The sequence below is a fragment of the Dryobates pubescens genome, chromosome 22, assembly GCF_014839835.1.
Source record: "Dryobates pubescens isolate bDryPub1 chromosome 22, bDryPub1.pri, whole genome shotgun sequence".
NCBI classification, from domain to species: Eukaryota; Metazoa; Chordata; class Aves; order Piciformes; family Picidae; genus Dryobates; species Dryobates pubescens.
Window position 1 is genome coordinate 15,799,448 of NC_071633.1, and position 21,284 is coordinate 15,820,731.

Here is a 21,284-nt window from a genome sequence, read left to right on the forward strand (position 1 = left end):
AGCATGAGTCTGACTCCATGCTGTATTTTGTACCAAGTGCTCAGCTGCACATGGGTGATTCAGACTCAGTGATGAAAGTCAGACATGCATGTTGGTCACATTGCTGCCTCATGTGATGTTGGTTTCAGAAAGTTTGGGTGCCCTTTATGTTACTCCAAGTCTGGGTGGACTTTTAGCGTTACTTTTCCCCATGGTGGTGAAGGAAGCATGAAGTCCCACTTGGTTTATTGTTCTTGGTCTGGTGTTGAGCCTTGAGATCCACCGGGTGGAGAGGAAGCAGCATTTAGATGCATGTGGATGGACCCTTTTCTGCCCGTGATTGTTTCATCAGGTCCTGTGAAGTCAGGTCTCCCCCGAGGGGCAGGCGCGCTGCTACCAGGGATGCGATGATTGGACTGTCCTCTTGGTGTGGAGGAGCTTAAGGGGTCCGTGCTGGCCATGGGGGTGATTTTTCGCTCCGGATACACTGGCGAGGCTGGGAGCGTGCTCGGCTGTGTGGCAGGGGCTGCACATTGCATGGGCGCCTTTCAGTCACGGCGTCGGAGGAGGCTTATGGCTGGATGCTGAGACCCAGTGCTGCTGCAGTTGGAGGGCTTCAGCCAGGGCATCTACCCAGGTTGCCTTTTCTCGGTTACCTTGCCCATGGCGTCGCGAACCCCCAGGGATGGCCGAGTGCTTGTTGGGGAGGGGGCTGCATAATTTTTGTGTGGGGTTGGTTTATTTTTTAGTATTTTTGGGCATTATTTATTTTGCTCTGGCTTCAGCCTCTCACTGCATGGGGGAGAAGGAAGAAACAAACTCCAGGGGGAATAACAGCCCGAGCCGGACCGCCAGGCCGGCGGAGAGAGGCCGGGGCGGTCCTGGGGGCGCTCCCGCTCCGCGCCGAGCCGATCCCACCCGGATTTTGTACGTTTCCTTTCTTTTTTCTCCTGTCTCTCCTTTTTTTTTTTCCCCCCTCTTCCTCCTCCTTCTATTTTTCCCTCTATTCCCCCCTCTCTTCCCTCCCTCTCTAGCGTGGTTGGATCAGTCTTTTGGTATTTCCTGCCGCCGCCGCCTCCCCCGAGCAGCTGTCCGGCTGCGGCCCGCCGCTCTGCGCTCTCCGTGCCGCCGGCGGACAGCTCGGCGCGGCCCACGCGTGTCCCCTCGGCCCCATCCCACGCGTGTCCCGGCGGCGATGCAGGCGGCGCGGCGGCGGCGGGGCGCGGCTTGCTGAAGGCAGCGCCGCCCGGGGGGCTCGGCCGCCCCGACCAGGTAAGGCGCGCCGGGCTCCCCACTTCTCCAGCTTCGGGGCTGACTGTCTCTGAGCCCTTTACCCCCTAAAAGCCACTTTCACCCACCCCCAACACCCCCCAGATTATCCTTCCCCAAATACCCTCACAAAGCAAGTAACCTCCTCCTCCCCCCAATTACCCCAATAAATCCATTCTGTCTCTTGCCCCAAGCCAGCCGCTGCTCTCGTATGTACCCCAGGCAGCTAGCCTTCCGATTTTTGAGCGTAACGTGGTACCCCGGAGTCGTCTTGCGAGCGGAGTGCTTTCAGTTAGAGGCTGAGCTTTGGCAGCCCTAGGAAGGTAGCCCTGCTGCTTTTGCCCACGCGTGGTACCGAGGTTGCGTGTAGTGAGGCTCTTTTGCCCTTTCTGTTTGTGTCTGTTGCCGTTTGGGCTTTAGAAGTGGGAGCTGTGGGCTATCACCCTCCACATCAGGGCTGGATGGCTGGGGTTTGGCTGTCGTGGCGTGGGGGATTGCAGGCTGTCAAGGTGACATCGAGTCTTTAAGCTGTGTGGGCTTATCGGGTTGGTGGAACCCATTTTTAACACACTTCTTCCACGATGGTGAGGAAATAGTCAGGAGACTACACCGAGCTGAGTTCGCTACATGTGAGGACAGCAATTACCTTCCCTATAGGCATGCTGGAGATCATTTGCATAGCTATCTGAAAACCAGGTAGACCCGAGTTTGGAAATGCTTTTAGCCTGCACTAAGCAAAGTGAAGCAGCATTCCCAGAAGAATAAATGCATAAACACATAAAAATGTCTGCTGGATAAGAAACCTTTAGAGAGCTACACAATCCTAAAGTGCTTAACGTAAGTGAGGAGGAAACTTCTCTAAGCCGTGCAGCCACATCATTGCTCCATGCGGCTGCACCAGCATCTTTGTTGTCAAAATATTCCTTCCCTGCCTTTGCCCTGCTGCAAGGAGATAATAGTATTCAGCAGTGTCTGTACAGCGTGGAGCAGCCCTGCATTGGACGTGTCCCCCAGCTGCCACCTCTCCTCCTTGGCAGCAGGTTTCCAAAGAGGTGCGAGTGGAGAGGGAGGGAGATAAGCCTCAAGTCATGCTCTGCAGTGGCATCCCCTCTGCCTGGTGTTTTCTTGCTGTAAATGGGGAAGTTCTCCACAGAGCAGATTGTGATGGGATGGTAGGTGACCCTGAGAGTACATTCAGCCCAGCCTGGCGAGGAGGATGATGTCTGAGCTGGGCTGAAAAGGTATGGGGCAGCATGGCAGTCGGGATTCGTTCTTTGTGATACTCTTGATCAAGGTAGGGATGGCAGCTCTCTGATTCAAGGTTAAAAATGCAGGCCCTAGTCCTGCTCAGAGCCTGTTTTGGTCTGAAGTGGGCAATGTGAACCTAAGGAACAATTTAGTCATGGTGCTACACAAATGTAACCGAAAGGCAGATTTACTGCTGTAATCTTCTCATGGTACTTAATTTAATTTCCATGTGCTTTATTGCAACACTGATTCATCAGGTGAGTGGGAGGGAGGCTTGTACAGTACAGGTGGTTCAGTCTCCATTGCTGGGTTAGGGATTTAGCAAGGTGCTTTCTTGGCTACAGCAGGGAAAAATGGCTGTGTGTCCGATATGGTGCTGTGGTTTGGAATCTGGGATATCTCCAGGGAAAGGCCATTCCTGTAATGTGCAGTGTTGAAGTCAGTGTGCTGTGTTCAGAGCAAAACTCAGAGTCAGCTAATCCATATAATGTTCATAGATCATAAACATTTTCGAGAAGCTGATGTGAACTGGGTTAGACACATTCATGTCTAAGGGACCTGTTACCTGCTGGAGGCAGTTGTGAGATTGTCAGTGTCACCAGTGGTAAAGATCAGGGGCTGAAGAGGCAAACATGAGACTGCCCTAGAGCGTGTCAGCAGGGTCCTGCTTCTTCTGAGACATGGAACACAGACCTCCCTCAGCAACTGCACAGATTTGTGCTATTTGATCTCTTGTTGTATTGGGGTGGGGTGGTGAAGGATGCATTTAGTGTTTCTTCTTCTGACCTCCCTGCTCTGGAGCATTAATAGCAGAGTCTTTTCTCATCCAGAAATGCTGCTCCTCACGCCTCCACTTCTCAACATGAGATGTCTCTGGCAGCACATTGTAGGTGTTTGTGCATGCCTGCTGTAGTTACTAAGGTAAAGGACACACAAGCAGCCTGGGGAATGGCAACTGACAATCCAAGTGCCAAATACACAGTAGTTTGGGTAGGAATGACGATGACCTGCTGTGCCAGCCTATCTCAGTGGGGCTGGGCATGCTTTCTCCTAGTGCAGGCTCCTGACTGTCATTGCTGGTGTTTGTGCTGTTCTTTCCAGAGCACCGAGCTTCTGAGACTGAACAAACTCCTCCCAGAAGCTGCTACGTGTGGAGCTCTCAGCCTTTCTCATTGAGCTGTGTGGTTGTGGTACATTTAATGGCACAGGGCTGTGTCTAAATCACAGCTTCTGCCCTCATCCCAGCCCCTCCCCACCACTGTGGCTCTTTCTGGCCATGTGATGAAGGAGGAAGGAGACAACCATCCTGAAAAACACCCTTTTGATAAGCAGCTACTGAGCCTCTGTGGAAGACTAAGGAATGTGTACATCCTGGACAGACCTGCTGCTTTATTGCTCCAGAAGATGAGCTACTGAGAATCTTCTCCCAAATCCCAAGAGGCACCTGTCTACATGCTGCCCTGGTTTTCCACTCTCATCTTCCCATTGTACCTGCCTGCCTTCTTCATGTCTCCCCCCTCACTGTGATGGGTTGCTCTTCAGGAGCAGTTTTCCTGCCTGTGCAATTGACAAAGCCCGTGCTTCTGCTGTGATACTAATTGGACACAGCACATTTTACCATGCTGTATATTTTAGGCCAGCCTTCACTTAGCAGCAGCGCTGAGCCCTCTTTGTTGAAATGCTTCTGTCAATGGCTGCTCTAGAGGTGGTGGGAGCAAAATTAATTCATGGATGTTCTCTCCCAAGCTTGGAATGTGAGGTCAGGTGAGCCAGGAAGTAAGAAAAACTTCCCAAAATCATGCCTGCTGACCAGGAGCACTTTATCACTGAGGGATTCAAAAGCTGAGGATTATTTAAATAGTTTCCACATTTCTGAATTGTTGTAATATATTTTCAAGGTGTAGGGGTGTGGAGCTTGCACCAGGCTCTAGGTACTGTGTATGCAGCTGTGTAATATGAAACAATCACAGGATTAAAGGGGAATAGTCTGCGAAATTGGAAGCAGCTGACAGCAGACTAGTAGGAGTCACCCTTAAATGGTTTCTGCCCATCACAAAAAGAGAGTGATGTGAAAAGTGGATTAGTCTTTTCTAGGTTAGAGTAGTGCAGCTGCTTGTGTGGGTTGGGTTTTTGTCTTTGAAACTGCACAAAAAAAATTGTGGACATAGTCCTCCTTCTCTAGTCTCAGAGTTTTATGCTGCATTTGTAGAGCTACAGTTGAAGTTGTGCCATGACTTCCTCTTGTATTGAAGGATTTATGGATGTGTGAATCAAATTCTTGATGGAAAAGGCTCTTTTCTTTGCTGTTTAATAAACAGCTAGGTGTATACCTTCCTTTTTGAGATGTGTCACTGAGGTCTGTGCTCTGGGCCAATATTGATAACCTTATCACGTTGGCAGCCTTCCTGGTAATGTTTTTGGTATGTGTTTTGTTAAACTCTCAGCCAAGCTTTGGTTTCTTGGGAACTGGCTGTAGGGCTGTGTGAATTTGGTTTTTCTGGCAACCCAAACCCTATTACATCAGTATAAAATGAACCAAGTAAAAGAGAAGTACACTTCCTTAATAAAGTGGGACATGTGCAGCTATTCTTTAGGGGTGTAGGGGGAAACTCCAACACCAAGTCGGCCTGCTTCCTCCTGTCCAATCCATTAGTGAATCAATCAATGGGAAATTGTGCCCCCAAGGAACAATGTAATAGCTATTTTGTGTGTATTCCCACAGCAGTGTGCTGCTGCAGCAGAGTCCCAAGGGTATGATGTCGGAATTGATCGGCAGAGGCTGAGATAAAAGCAGTCTTGCTGCTTTTCTGTGAGATGTGGAAGAGAGGCATTGAATGATCAAATGTCTAGTTCTGTGCTGAGTGGAAAGCTTGAATGTGAACTTGGTCCTTCTGCACTCTGGCACTTTGAGCACAAAAGCAGTCACCTGCTAGTTCTCCTTCAGTTTTCTCGCTGTAAAACCATGAGATTGCTCTAAGAGGAGCTTTCATTTCCATGCTAATGTGATTTGTTCCAGGCAACTGTTGGCTTCTTATTGCTCTTTCCCACCTTTAGTGCTGCAGAGTCAGTTTGACTTTTGTTACCTGTGTTTGATGGCATTAAGAGTGCATAGCCTAAGCCAGCATTGCACTGTTCAATTGTTTTGATCTTTTCTCAGATTATGACAGGCAATCCTCTCCTCACAGCAAACAATTGCCACATCCCAGGAAGGAGAGGAAGGGAGTTCTGTTGTGTTGCGTGGTGCCAGTAACTGTAACTCTCTGTGGGTAATTTTGGCAGTATGAAGAGAACATTTTGGGGTTTTTAATTATTTTTTTTTCTAAATATTCTCTTTTTGCCTTTTTTTTTTTTTTTCCCCTATGGTATGACTTATAGCATCAGGAGAGGATAACTTATAGAGTAGGAGGAGTTGACTGAGCTTTATTGGTACTTTATCAAATGTTGCACTACTCACTCGGGGAGATGCTGCTGCCTCATCTGTAAAATCCCTGGAAGCTGAATTTGAAATTGCCACTGAAATTAATGGGGGTCAGGGGAGTTATTCTGGCAAGCTCCTGGCATGGATGCATACAGATGAGATTTCCATTTAATAAGATGAATCTTTCTGTCTTTTCTTGCTGTGTTGATTTGAAAAGAAGCTGGCACGATGATGCAAGCCTGACAGTTGCTGATACAGTGAATATTCCTCCCCTACCCACCCACCCCCCCCCCCCCCCCCCTTACCTTACTAAGGAAAGGAGTCTGGATTTGCAGATTATTTTATGACCTTTTCTTTCATATATGGGTCAAAGGCAGTTCAGGCCTGAACGATTTTTTTCACATGGAGTTGTAAATCCTCACTTGGATTATGAAGGCTTTTTGTGAACACTGAACACACCGTACAAATTACAGCACTAGTGGGGAAGGCAGCAATTTTAGCTGCCTTCCATGGAGCTCTCTGTTATTGTCAATCTCGAGCAGGACACAGGTGTGTTAGGCATGAAAAACATAGTCTTTGTATTTTTGAATTTGGTTTAAAATAGATTTTCTTCCTTCCATTTCAACATCTGTTCATCTGGGCCACCTTCCTTGTCTTGCTCTGCCTTTGTGACACCCCTCACTGAAGAGGAGGTGTCATTTGCTAAGAATGGTTATAAATTGATTTTATTTAGCTATTAATTTTAATTGAGGTTCAGGAGATGCAAACCAGGCCCCATATTTTTTTAATGATCCACCCAGACTTTTTTTGCCTGTAATCAAACCACTGTTACCACCTGAGTGCCTCCTCGGACTCCAGCTCTTGGGAGGCACACTGACATACTGGACTCATTTATTCAGGCATCTATGCATTGCAGCAGGCTTGGGGAGCTCTAGTTGTGGACAAGGTTGGAGGCTGTGTAAACCCAGCCCAGACTGTCAGGCATCTAACCTAATTTTTTCCAAGCTGGTATTCAGGTTCTGGCTTGTGGAAACCCTCAGCGTAGGTGCTGAAAGCTTTCTTTTCCAAGAGGGTGAGGCATGCTGAGAAGCTGGCAGGATCCCCTCACAATGAGTGTATCTGAGATGTGTGGTCTCCTATTCCTGAGTGGCCTGGGAAGGTACCTGGCCCGGGTGTGTTAGCCTCAGCTTTCTGTGCCTTTTTCATTTTCTCTTATGCCTGCTTGGATTACATGTTCTCTGGTGTCAAGGTCTGTCTTTTATTGTAAGTTCACACAATGATGCCTAGTGCAGCGTGGCCTTGGCTTCTGCTGGACTATTCTGTAATATAAACAAAAATAATCCCATTGTGTGAGCAAGGTACTGAATAACTCCTCTAAATTAGTTGAGAGAGCAGGTGCAACAGTGCCAGTTTTATTCTTTTCTCTGAACAGGTGCATCCTCGCGAGGAAATAAAAGGTAAGCAGGGACCAAATGGGAAACATTGAGCAATAATGGACTGACTCAGAAGCAATTCAACCACAGTAATCCTTACAGTGCTCAAGATTCCCTTTCCCAGAAAAGCACAATGTGCTGCTCTCTGCTCTAAAGCTGTTGTCAGCTGCCATCACCCTGTTGGTATAAGCTTTGTTGATATCCACAAGAAGCAGTTAGTGGAGAGCAGTTCTAGCCTTGGCTGCTAATCATTGCTAAGGCTCTCCCAATTGCTGAACACCGTAATAAAGTTATTTCCTGCTTAATATTTTATTCCTGATGGCTGGTCTGTCAGATTTGTATTAAAAACATTGCTTGTTGTACCAGTCCAAGCATTACCAAGCCAGTGTTTGATTTATTTTTGGCAACACAGGATAACTATTTACCAAGAGCCCCTTTCAGATACCTCTTGAAGATGTTTTGTCTTTTCATTATTATTATTACTTTAAACAGACTGAGCTCCTAGGGAAGCTCTGTGTTTGGGATTTTCACATCCTTCTGTGGTACAGATCTGAATAGGCATGAAATCCTTGTCTGCACTTTGTCCTCACAAACTAAATTGCTCTGACTGCAATGAGATTGCTCTAAATAGGGACTTGTTTGTGCGAGTCAGTGTTTGCAGAACTGGATCCTCCAAGCTCTTCCCACTGAGCACTGTATATTTATTAGATGGCATGTAAATGCACATGGCTTCTTACCTGATTTCCTTCTGGCCTCCTGCGATGTTTCTGATGTCCTGACCCTCTTGAGGTCTGTGTTTTCCCCTTGACTTCACAGGAGCCAAGTGCTTTTTAGGCTGTGTGTCTCTCAAATCACATTAACACATTGTCAGCTGGAGGGAACTTTGCTAAAAACACCCAAAGGTGATTACTTGGTTTGTGGTTTTGGTGGTGGTGTTATTTTGTAAGATGCAAATTCTTTCCTCATAACAAGGAAAGTTTCCTCAAAACAAGGAAACTTTGTTGAGGTGAATGGAAGCAAAGGGAGAATTGGTGCTGACATGCTGCCTGCACAGTGCAAAAAGGGACATTGTGCCATTCTTAATGAGATTCTCCCTTTTTCCCTTGGAGATGTAGAATTGAATTTGGAAATAGAATTTGAACAATTTTCAGCTGAACATCTTTCTTTTCTGCTCACTGAATAGACACAAACCCTTATTGTTTAATAGCTAGATTCACTTTTAAATGATAAGAGTTTCATAGAGGTAAGATAATAGCTCTGAAAAAGCCTTTCCCCCCCTCAATTCTATTTAATTTACCATAATTATATTAAGTGCTTAATTGAAAGAGGCTTTTCTAGTTAAGATGAGGATAATGAATAGTTGTGCATTATTATCATAGCCACAATGGGGAAAGAAAGAGATTTAAGTTTTGCTCCAGCAGAAAGAAAATCTGCATCGAGGTAGGCCTTAATAATTTATTTTCCCCTCTCTATTGCTGACTCCCAGGTTTTGCTAGAAGAGCTTTCTGCCCTTTGCACCTCAGGGACACTTGTTGTTTTGAAAGGAAACAGCAGGCACCACAAGTGCAAATGGCTGTGGAAATAGAGTGAAGAAGCAGATTGCACCTTCAAGCTATGCCTGGAGCTACATGAGCAGGGGCAGTGTATGGAAAATGCTATTGCAGGAGGCAGCTCTGATGGCACTGGTTTGTACCATGGCTCCCCAGAGGCCCTGCTCCTTCCGTGCTTTGCCCTGCAGAGCAAGGTGGAGGTTGCTGCAGTTTTCTGGTTGCAGCAAGTCACAACAGCTCAGGTCCCCAGGCTGGTTGTGTGGGTGTGTACCAGCTTGCCACACCATCCACCAGCATCTGCTTCTGCTGCTCTTCTTCCCTGGCTGGAACTGTGGGCAGCTTGTGCAGATGGTCAGGTCCCTCTGGCTCCCTTTGGGTGCCTCAGCAGATTGCAAGGTGTGCAGAGTTGTCCAGTCTGTGTAGAAACACTTTGTGCTTTTAATGTAAGCACACCCAGCCTCTGCATGTGGATGAAAGTGATTTATTTGGGACAGGATTTCAGCAGGTCTTCTGCAGCTGAAACTATCAAGGGGAAACCCAAACTGCGTTCTCTTGTTTGTTCACCTTCTGCACCCTGGGCTCCAGCACACCACTTCTCTGCAGTATTCCCTCCACTGGCTTTTCTCACTGTCCTGCTAGGAGTGCTGCCACACTGATCCACAGGGACTTGTCCCATTTGAAGATTTGTCTCCTGGGACTTGTACTCAGGCCATTCTCTTATCTCTTGAAGTATGTGCGTGATTCTGCTTGACGCTTGGGATCTGGTCCGTATGTGAACCCCTGGAGAAGGGTGAATTATGCATGAATTATTTAATCTCTTGAGCATTCCAGTCCCCTGTCTAAAAAGCATTAAGCAATATGGGGCTTTTTGCTTGGTTTAATAGAGGCTCTGTGTCAGCCTCACTTGAACTTCAGAAGGCTGAGCATTTTGAGCACTAAAAGTTCATACCCTTCCTCCAATTTCCTTGGACTGCAGTAGGAGAGACTTACACCAATGTAAGAAGTGTCTGCTCTAGGGTCAGAAATACTCCAGATAAGTATTTGGGTTTTTTCCCTTCCCTCCCCCAGTAATTTGGTACTTCTGGATTCAGACAGGTTGAGGCAATGAAGGTAGGATAACTTTGTGGTTAAAGCATTTGGCTTTGGATTCAGGAGATCAGTGTTAGTTCCTCCTTCCATCAGAGGCCTCATGTAGCTGTGGGGAAGTTGGTTGCACCCCTGTGCCTCTGCCTGCACTGGAAAAATAATGAACGAAGCGTAAGTTTGGGGATTGGGTTTGGGTCTACAAGACTCTGCTATGAGGGTAGGAAGAGAGTCTGATGTCTTTCTCTGGGTTATTTGGCCGTGTCTGCTGCCCTGTCTCATCCAGACTGTGCCTCTTTACTCTCTGAATGAAGCTAGTGAGAAATCTTCAGACCCATCTTTTTCTTCTTCTTTTTTTTTTTTACTGCACCTTTTTTGTTGCTTTGCTTTTGTTGTTGTTACTCTCTTTGCTTTCATTTAATGTCAAAATTAAATGGTGAGTTAGGTAGTGTAGCTCTTAATAGTGTTTTGAAGAGGAGCTGAGCTGCACACACAGTGGGTGCCATAGGAAGCCATGAATTAAGCCATAGTATTTTTAATGGGTGACCCTACTGTGCTCTGAGCTGTTGGCTCAGTGAGTCTGTCTTAGATGAACTACAGATGAGACTCCCAGTGCTGTAAATGTCTGTACCATTTAGTTTTGAGTACCAGAAAATGAAACAGCATATGAAATAATAAAAAGGTTTATTTTATTCCCAGTCAGTAAAGCAGGTTTTTTTTTCCTCCAGGCTGATTAGGAAATGGACCTTAGAAGAGTTAAATACAGATTAAATATACTGTTTAATGGTTAGAAGTGATTAACAAGAAACATTGGCTTGTTACCCCATTGCTGGCTACTTTGCTGATTGCTTGTAGTGCTGCGAGGTACCGGCAGCCTTGAGGAAGACTACAGCACTTGGCATGGTGAATTTGTAAGGTGGTCAATGTGCTCAGGTAGGAAGGCTGAAGTTTGCCTTTTGGACAATTCAGCTTTTCTTTGCATCCTGGATTTTAAAGCCAAAAGTGTCCCTGTTGACCTCATTTGAGTTTGTATCTGCAAGGCACAAGATTTTAGGCTAGCAAGTTTCTGGTTGAATTGCAGCATGTATCTTAGGCATCCTGTGCATTTTAATTCTTGTTGGTGATTCTTTTGTGCTTTTCAGCAGTGTGTGAAAAGGGTAATTATCTTTACAATAATAGATGTGTACTTTCTCTCTAATCTGGTTTTTTCCTAGCTTCATTTTTCCAGCTTCCTGACATCTCTTCCCTCTGAGTAATTGCAGTTTACATTCAGGTGATGCTGTAAGTGTCTTTGATTAGTTAAGAAGGTTGAACACCTTAAATCTCTCATTGCAATTCATTTAAGACCTGGAGACATCCTTGTGATTTTTTTTTTGCTGGGTCCTGTCCAATTTTTCATGATTCTGTATTTCAGATAAAGATTTCATGTGATGTGCCAGCAGTGATCTTGCAGCTGCCACAGAGAGAAGTAAAGCTGCATTGTGGCTCTTGCTTTTTTTGTTCCTTCCCCCCCCTACTTGTTTGTGCTTCTAAGAATTGACTGAGCCCTGCTCACCCACAGTATTGCACTTGGCATTCAGACTCTGTTGGTTATCTGTAATTCTTTATAAATCAAACCATTCTGGAAAACGAAGGTATGTGTCCAGACAGAGACGAGGGGGTGTTTTGGTCTGGTATTTGGCAACACAAGGTTATTTATCACAGACTGTGCTCTCTGCACTTTAATAGTCTGATGACATTTTGCCAGTAATAAAAAGGTCAAAGAAAAAAGTTACTTCATACCAATCATAGCATTTGATTGTTCTTGTTGTTAAACAGAGCATGGCTTCCTTGAAACAAAATTCCAGATATTCATAGCTTTGGAAAAGATGAATTAACAGCTGATACAAATGCAGAATCCTTTCTATGCAGCTGCCCCTGTTCTAATGGTTTGTCCTTTCCTGAAGCCAGGTATAGGGAAGATGGAAGGAAAATGTGTGACTGGAACACTGAATACAGTAGCAAAAGAAATGATCAGAAGTTGATACTTGGAAAATGAGGCATTAAGTTGATATAGAAGGCTGCTAGAATCATCTCTCATACTCACAAGATATTCCTAATATTTAGCAATAGTTTTCCATGTTACCTATTGAGAATCTTCTCAGAAGTCATGTTGGAGGCATGGCTGTGGCTTAAATGTAGCAGATGAGGGTTGGCAGTCAAGTTGAAGATGCTGTGACACCGGCCATGACCAGAAGCTTGGGTGGGTGCAGGGGAGATGGAAGCGAAAGGTGTTGGTTGGCTCCTCACAGGGTTACTGTGTGGGAGAAGCAGGCACTTGTGGCAGGTTGATGAGTATTAGTGCTGAGAATTAGGGTAGTTTGATTTGCACAGAGGCAGCAGAGCTGGTACATTTTTGTTGAAGGAAACGAGCAAAGGGGAGTGCTGGGTTGTTTCTCTCATAAGGGGACATTTGCTGCTACCCCTCCTTAAAGAATCTCTGTAGGTATCTAAGAGTGTGTGCCTGGAAAGCTGGGTTATAACAAATTACATGGCTACGGTGGACAGAGGAATTGTGCTGCACTTCTTGCTGCCAAAACCCTCTCAAAATTAATTTGAAAGTAAATACTTTCAAAAAAGGAGTGTTGAACAGTCTGTATTGGGGGAAACAGCATGTGTAGTCTCTGTAGTGAGCCAGGGCTGTTAGCATTTTAGTGTCGTTACATGAAGGTCCAGTGGGCAGAAGCTGCATCTTTAGCTGGCCAAGAATTGCTCTTAATTAGTGTCGGGAACAAACCAGATCCACTTGAAATGGGTTTATTACAAAAAGTGCTGGTTTGCCATTTGAATTATTTCTAGCAAAGCACTCTTGGGCAGCTCAGAGGGTTTTACCTTCTTACAGAGCATTGTGTGTGTTGGGACTCCGCATGCATTGGCCCTGGCAGTGGCTGCTGAAATGTGCTGGAGCTGGAACGAGCCACTGACACAAGCATCCCCAGCTTCCTGCCATCCCAAGGAATATGGGCAGTCACATTCATGCCTGCTTTTCTAAACTTTTATGTTTAAATGTTTTAAAAGCTTATGATGCTTGTGCAGAGTAACAGAGTGTGTTTCTGTACTTGCTTTCTACCAAACACGTTGCTCTTCTTCACCCAGCAAATGCATGCAGAGTACCTAATCAGACTTATTAGAAAATCCCTAAGCACAGGAAGTACAAGAATCTTGAGCTTTACTTTTAAAGTATCTTTTCCTTAGTATGACTTGCATCTGGAGGTCATCCTTTCCTCTGTAGGATCATTCCTACTGTAAGAAAGGATGTAGAAGTTTTCCCTTGTGAAAGCATCCGGCGTTGCTCTGTTTGGCCTTGTGTGCTGCTCAAGCTCTCTGGACTACATCTCTCACAAAATGCAGTCATTTCCTCTGCTAAAGTCTTTGTTTAGCCAGCACTGTTTGGGCAGGCTGAGAGATAAAGGTTGAAACTGTGACCGAGGCTGGAGAAATGGTCCTGATCTTAGGCAGGTCTGAGGTGAACAGGAAGGGAGCAGGTGGGCAGGATGCTCTGGGGCAAACACATTGTGTAATGCTGGTGCCTGTGTACACAGGAGAGTGATATCTTTCTTGCAAGTCTGTCTTGATTGATGTTGCGTTTCTTGTTTAATCAGATACCAGTGTTATCTCATCCTGGGAATTTCTGCAGCTTGTCTCCACCCCAGCTGAAAATGGGACTTAATGAGCAGCTTCTGGAAAGTGGGGAAGAGAGTACGTCATGGTCCACCTCTGGTTTTGTTCACAGCTGATTTACTGGGTCTTTTCTTGATATTTTCACTAGTTCTTCATAGACTTTGGATGGATTGTTAACAAAAAAAATCCCATTTATCAGGTTGTGTTTTTCTCTGTAAATGTAATGCAAGGAAATGTCTTTCATTTGTACCTAACTAATAATAAATCAGGCAGTTGTACAAATATCAGAGGCTCAGTGGTCACACAAAAGAAAGACAGAGCTAAGGCAGGGTAATATCAGTGCATTCAAAACACTTTTGTGTTTTCATTTAGTTGTTATTAACCAAGGGTGAGCTGATGTGTCAGTGCTAGAAGCTGCCAGTATAGATGTCTGTCTCCGGGAATATATTCCGGGGACTGATGGATTAAGTGATGTTAAGAAAACAAAAGGAATGCTTCAGCAATTCTCTTTATTAGTAGTAATAAATTCCAGATTAAAAATTGCAGCCCCAGTTAAATCAAGGTTTAATTAGATTTACAGTAGTCCAGAGCCTTTAGGTTATTTCCACAGCCCTCTTCCTGCTATTTCAGACACCTCAGTCAGGTAGACACGTTTCCTTCATTGGGTGTAGTGCTTCCCAGGAGAGTTGCTCTAAACACTTTCAAAGGAGGTGATAAATTGTTTCCAATCTCTTGTAACCTTGACATTGATGTGTTTGGTTTTGTGGGTTTTTTTTAATTCTATAAATCCATTCAGGCATTGATCCCATGGAAATCAGCGAGGGGACACACAAAACAACTGATGGGAACGAGAAGTAAATCAGGCCTATGGGTTGTACTCACAGCTTGAATATGTATCTTTGTATACATCTGTGCTTGCACTCTGGTCCTCTTTTCTCTGAGCCATGCACCTTCATGGACTGGCAGTGTGATGCCAGAGGGTGTAGAATGTCAGGGACCTGACATGTTTCTAGGTGCAAGCAGGACATGCCCTGTGTGAGGTGTTGGTGAATTTTCCAGCATGCAGGACAGCAGCTGCTCTATTTGTGTAAAATGATGCAAAGTGTGTGTAAAATTGGAACAGAGAATCTTCCTCTCTCTGCCCCAGGGCATGCTGAGCTCAAGTACCTTCTGATGAAAAGGTTTCCTTCCATGAAGTTTTATTTGCATCCTGGGACGCCCCACTGAGGTATATATTCACCACCATCCCTCTTGGGGCGAGGAAAGCTGTCAGCAGTGATACAATGGCTTTTATAAAAATAAATAGCAGTATTCTCAAAAAAAAATCCCATTCCTTGCAGAATAAATGAAGGCTGCCCTGGACTGCTGTAATTTGTATCCTTTCCTTTTCCAGTGCATGGGGAGAACAGCAGCGTGCCTGCTCGCCATCCAGAGATCTGCTGTGCCAAAGCACATAATTGCAGCACATGGCAAGCAGAGGAGGCACCAAGGTGTTTGATGGATGACCCTTCTTTCCCCAAGCAGCAAGGAACATTTGTGAAAAGCTAGTAATAGACTGTGGTTGAAATGGCCCATTCACTCCATAAAATTCCCAACCAGGTTTCCCAGCAGAGACTTGAGCAGAAATCATGACAGATAAATCAGGTTGGCACACCTGATTGTGGGCTCACATCAGGCCATGTTACCATTTTGTCTTCAGTGGACAAAGTCAAGGAAGAATTCATTATATGATGTCTAACAGTTCCCCCAGCTCCTTCCCTTCTTACATCTGCCTCAGTTCATCTGAAATGGAATGCTTGGGCTGTTACGTGACTGTTGAGCTTTGATGCTGCATTGGTGTCCCAAAGTCCTTATCCTTGATTAGGGCAAGATGCTGCTCAAACAGGGCCCAGAGGGCTGCTGGTGGAGAAGGGTAATAAGCTGGATGGAGAGCTGGAGCATGGATGTGGATGAGTATGGCTACTGAAGAGCACCTCAGAAGTGAGAGCAGTTACAGCTAGCTCTGAGGGTGGAGGTAGGCTCCTGCTCTCTAATTGCAAAGGCTGATGTTTGAATTGCTGCTACTTGTTTCAGAGCTGTGCTCAAAATTAAGAAGGTACTTCACAACAGTGGTATTTTACTTCTTTCTGTCATCTGCTTTCTTTTTAATTGTCCTGTGCTGGGATTTACTGAGGGAGGCTTCCTGAGCTATGTAAATCCCTTGGAAGGGTGGCTTACTAACTCCCCTGGAGGTGATTTGAAGTTCCTTCTCCAGTGACTACTCAAGCTGATCTCATGGAAAGCTGGCCCATCTCCTTCCTGTTGCATAAACCAAGGGACATCCCTGGAGGCCAGGTGATTGCTGTATGGAAAGCAAGAGGAGGGAGTGTGCACATGGAGGCAGAAGAGAAAGCCTGTGTTTGTGCAGGGAGGTGGGGCATTGAGCTGTAGCCCTTTGAAAATTACTGAAGGGAGAGTCATCAAAACTGCCCTATTTCAGAGCTATTAGTAATTCTTCCAGCTATTTTCCAAATTTAAGTGAGGCAGAGACCGATTTGAGACTCGAGAGACAGACAGCATACGACTAGATGTTCCAAATTAAAGCTCTGCAGGTATAGTCAAAATAGCTGGGACAGTGCTTGTCAAAAAGCACTTTGCTCATCCACTTGTTAAGAATGATATTAAATGTCCAGGAGATCCTGAAGCTGTTCGAAATTGTGAAGCTAGTTGTTGTTGTTTTGGTTGTTCTGTGCATGGGTGTTGTGGGTTTTTTTTCCCATTGTTTGTTTGGGTTTGGGTTTTTGTTTTTGTTTTGTTTCGGTGTTGTTTGGGTTGGTGTGTTTCTTTGTTTTACTAACAAACTTCTTTTTATCAAAGCAATCTCCAGGTTTGAAAGGAAGGGAAAAAACCCAAACAACTGTGAAATTGATGAGAAACCAGCAAACCATAGCAGCCCTGCTTAAAAACTTTTACCCTCTGAAACCTTTCAAATTTATGAACAGTAGCTTTAGTGCCAGAGGAAGCTGTTTGCTCAGTACAAGAGCAAAATATGTTGGACTTAACTCTGACATAATCCTTGGGCTGGCTCATAGGCCTCTGCTGGCTTCTAAACTATGTGGATACAAGCAGATAAGAGCGTGGCTGTAGGTTTGTTCATAGGAAGTGGTCAGTACCATAGAATCATAGAATTGTTTGGCTTGGAAAGGACCTCTAAGATCACCAACACACCTGTAGTCTGGAAGTGTGGTAGCTTTGTGTGCCAGGTGGTTCTCCTGGGCTGCTGCATCTCCCCTCTCAGGAGCCAGGTGAAGTATAGAGTGATGTGGATCCCTGTGGCTGGTACTTGGAACAGTGTGCTTGCAGGTGTCTTACACAGTGCTGAGCCCTGCTTTCTTTCACTTAGTGTAACTGGCAGACTTTCTTCCAGATAAGATTCTTGCCAAGTGATGTGGTGGTAATTAAAGACACTGTTATACATTATGTCCTCACTATTGTATATTATGTACTCAGTGGAGGAAGAAAGGAAAATATGTGAAGAAATGCTAGCTTTGAAGAAGAGGAGTGGTTGTGCCAATTATCTTGGATGAGTTGCTCAGTGACAGTTAATCCATGTGAGTGAAAACAAGCCCTCTGTGATGCTGTGCCAAGGTCAGGAATTTGAGCTGTTTGGAGAGTGAAAGTTACAGTCTTGCAGATTAAAGCTCCTTTAGAAGAAAACATCTTCATTGCATAAATTGAAGCAGAGGTTTTCTAGCTCTGTCATCCATATAATCTTCTCCCCTCGATGCCCAAAAATGAAGCATGGCAAAGCAGAGCTAAGAGTTCCTCATATGAAGCGTCCAGCAGTGCAGGGTATAATGCAGGGGGTTTGTGAAACTCCTCTTACTGTGGCTATGCCCAGTGTGTGCAGTTGATGTTGTGGGAGAGCAGCTACTGCAGAAACACATTTTTGCCATCAGTAGTGACAATAAGGCTGTGTTGAGTTGTACCACCTGGAGCTCCTCCTCAGTGTGCTGCTACATCTTTACCAGGTGGAAAATGATCAGGCTCAGAAAGGTGACTGACTGTTTTGTCCATGTTTTCTCATTTTTCAAGTAGGATTGAGTCAGCACTTGATATTTTGGAGGCTGAACTGCATTTGCAATACAGTTCTCCTAGTAGCTGGTAATTTGGGGTCTCTGGTTCATCCATATGAATCACACTGTTGTGCAGATCAAGGTCATTTTCCCCTCTCTCTGCCCTCTGTCTGTCTAACCAGACACCATCTCATAGACTTTTTTTTTTAATAGCTGTGAAACAATTTTCAGTTCACTTCCTATTTGGGTTATATGTGTCTGTGTCCCCCTGCCCACCCCCCAGTTATTGGCAGATACATTACAGAGGCTATCTAGAAACTGACATTTCATTTTAGTCTCTGGAAAAGCATGCTGTAAATTCCATGAGTGACTGCAGTTTGCAGGACATTGGCCTGTGATGATGACCAAGGAGATGCCCCCTTATTGCAGTACATTGCCTTGCTGCTGTGTAATCACACCTTGCTGCTGTGTATTGTGATATCCATGGCACAGTATAAATTCATTACTGTCTGTATGTAGCTTTTAACTTTAATATAGTCATTTTGTATAAGTGGTACTGTTTTGAAGCAGAGATTGCTGCCTCTTCAGTCGCCTGTACAGATGAGCATCTAGGGTCCTGGATGTGGAATCTCATTATCCACTTGCTTGAAGGAACAAGACCATCACACATAAAATGTCATCATACATTACACTTGTCTTTCCTAGAGTGTGTGTGCATAGAAGGAATTGATGGCCTTAAAGCCATCTGAGTGTTAAGGGCTTTTTCACTGCAAAGAACATGTTGGATAAATTGGTCCTTCAGAGATGAAGTGTTGCTGGAGCTCAGCACCACCAGTACTTGCAGCACAGTGTGAAAGCAAACACTGAGGCCCTGGATTGCTTTGCCAAACAGGATTGCTGTGTTCCGGGCAGCCCCGCTGGTGGGTGCCTCCACCACCCTCAAGGTCACCCGCCCTTTGCAGTGTGGGTGCTCTGGCTGCTGGCCTCTTCTCTCCTCTGCTCTCCACCACAGCCTGATAAATTAGTCCTTCCAAGTTAATTTGTTGTGGGAAATGGCTCCCAGCAGCTTCTTTCCTTGTTGCTGATCCATCCAGGGAAAATTGCTGCCACTTGACTCCTTTCTAACCTATCCGTAAGTAACTTTTATTTATCTCTCGGTACTGGGCTTTCTTTTTTCCCTTGCTGTTTTTTGGGATGATACCCCCTTCTGTCACTGAGGCACTGTAAGCTTCACTAATGTGTACCAAATGTGCTGGAAACCCAAAGGGCTGTTTTCAGTCAGGGGTAAAAGGCTGTTGTCAAACAGTAGGATTTTTCAAGTGGAAATACCCCACTGCTCACATCTAATTGAAGCCAGGCTCTTGCGTATAGCTCTGCTTCCACTGGGATCTGCCAGTGCTGAGAGCTGTGAGTGCAGGCCCACCCTGGAAGGCAGGATTGGTTTTAAGGTTCTGAGGTTTGGGGGTTTTTAACTGTTTGTGAACAGAAAAGCTGACATTGCTCTGAGAAATCTGTGTGAGCATCCCTGATAGAGGATGAGTCTGATCAGTTTTGGGGATGAGGGTCAGGGTTCCCTTTGCTGCTGCCTAACACAGACGCTTCCACCACAACAAGCACCAGTGCTGGGTGTGTGAACCAAAGCCAACTGGGCAGAAGGGCAATGCGAATCAGATGAAGCAGGTTCTTGAACAGATTGAGCTCTATGCTTTACTAAATCAGTACCTAAATGTCAAATTCCTTATAAATACCAGGCAGTGTGCAGCTGCATGGAGCTAGTGTAGCTGCTGGGTGGGAAAACAGGATTGAGCTGTTCCCCCATGAGCCAGAAATATGGTGGTCGTGCTTCTCCAAAGGAATTATCCATGTGTCTCCCCACCCCAGTCTGAGACAATGGGTCACCCCCTTGTTACAAGGTGAGGAATGTGTCCAGTCAGCACTGGGGGAAATCCTGGAATAATCCACAAGTGCCAAGTGTGCAAACACAATACCAGCATTGGCAAATAGTTGTGAATAGCTTCGGAGCACTGTAATGTGGGCTGCAGATTGCACAGCTGACTCCTTACGGAGACCACAGATCCATCACTTTGAAATGTCAGGCCTTTGTCACCCAAAATAGGCCTTTGTATTCTTTTTCCATGCATGATACACAGATTTTTTTTCATTTTTTTCCCTTTTTTTTTTTTTTGCTTTGTGTCATACAGTACAATTGGGAAAGCATCTGGGCAGCTCACACTGAGAAGCTCAGCTAGCAACAAAGGCTCCTTCCTAGTTGCTCCTTGCCCAAAGACAAGCAGAAGAAGCTGAGTCGTGGTAGAGGCAGGTCATGGGACTTCTGGTAGAGTGTTACAGTGCTCTCCCCTCTCTGCCCACTCCAGTGCTGTGTATGTAGGATCTAGGAGAGATGCATCTGAAGCCTAAAATATAAATTTCCCTATTTTCCCAAGGCCTAGGCTGCCACATTTGCATTTTCAATGACTGGATTGTGAGAGTGGGCTCTCTCCTTCTGGCTTACTTGCATGAATTGAGCAAGTATGGATCCTGTGCAAAACCACCCTGTCATGTTAGCACGAGAGCTGTGATCCCCCTTGAGATCTCAGCAGTGGTGATTTTCTGAGTCATGGTTAGATGGGGTGTGGTCTCAGAAATGAGAGGAAAAAACAAGTCTCTATTTTTACACTCATGCTTGTACCACCAGAATTACAGCATGTGCCAAAGCGTACTGTATACTTAAAGTCTTGTCTGGTTTTGAGGTTGAGGGTTGTGCTGTGCATGGTGCAATGGGATGGGGATTTTGGGTGTTTCCAGTATCATTTTTGTTCAGATAAGGATTGTGCTTTGCAAACACAGTCTCCACTGGTGGAGCACTTTCCACTTCCTGTGCTCAATTTCATGTTATGGAGCAGTCCTGGAGTATGCAAACTGGATTACCTTCGGATGGAACTTACTTTGCTTATGATAACCAGAAGAGATAGTCCAGAGTAAACCTGTCTTGTAACTTGATTCTCTAATCCAGATTCATCTGTGGTCTTGGTAATTACAGTTCATGAGTTTGGATGTTTGTGTTTGTGAAAAACATCAGCCCATCAGCAGCCTTGGAGACACCAGCCCAGAGTTAAAGTCATTGGCCCGTGAGCTGTGTGGGAGCCTGGAGGAGCCGGGATGTCTGAGGGCCTTTCACAAATGTGGTGGAAGATAAATAGGGCTGAAGTATTGTGGCCTATCACATTGCTCCTATGTTTAGCCCCAGCAGAGTGGGACATATTTTTAATATAGTCTCTGATATTGTTGAGTTCTGACCAGCAAATGTTAGAGCTCAGTTTTGTTCTCATGGGTCTTCTGTGCTCCAGGGCACCGGAGGGCTTTTAATTTTCTCAAAGCTGGAGTTCAATATTGGTGCTTTTTCTTTAGCTTGGCCTTGGATAGGGAATGGTTTGCCATGGGAGCCATTTGCTCATACCAGGAGGTTTTAAAGATCTGACCACTCCCCACTCCAGTGTTTGAGCCATCTCTGAACAGCATTGCTAAAACCAAAAGAGAGCAAGAGAGCTCAGGGACTCATCATCCCCTTGCAGGGACACGCTCTGCAAGT

The 21,284-nt window shown here is 45.4% G+C and overlaps 1 protein-coding gene across 3 annotated transcripts in view; it reads left to right on the plus strand.

The window, feature by feature from the left end:
• Window positions 1–21,284, plus strand: part of OSBPL5 (oxysterol binding protein like 5) — a 164,034-nt gene that overhangs the window by 33,230 nt on the left and 109,520 nt on the right. The window contains exon 1 of one of the 3 annotated variants that reach the window (XM_054171908.1): window positions 430–616. The exons of 1 other annotated variant lie outside the window; for it this stretch is intronic. The gene's annotated coding sequence lies outside the window, so the exon portion shown is untranslated. Of the gene's footprint in view, window positions 1–429; window positions 617–995; window positions 1,252–21,284 lie in introns of those variants that run through there. One more of the 3 variants, XM_054171910.1, reaches the window with a different exon arrangement.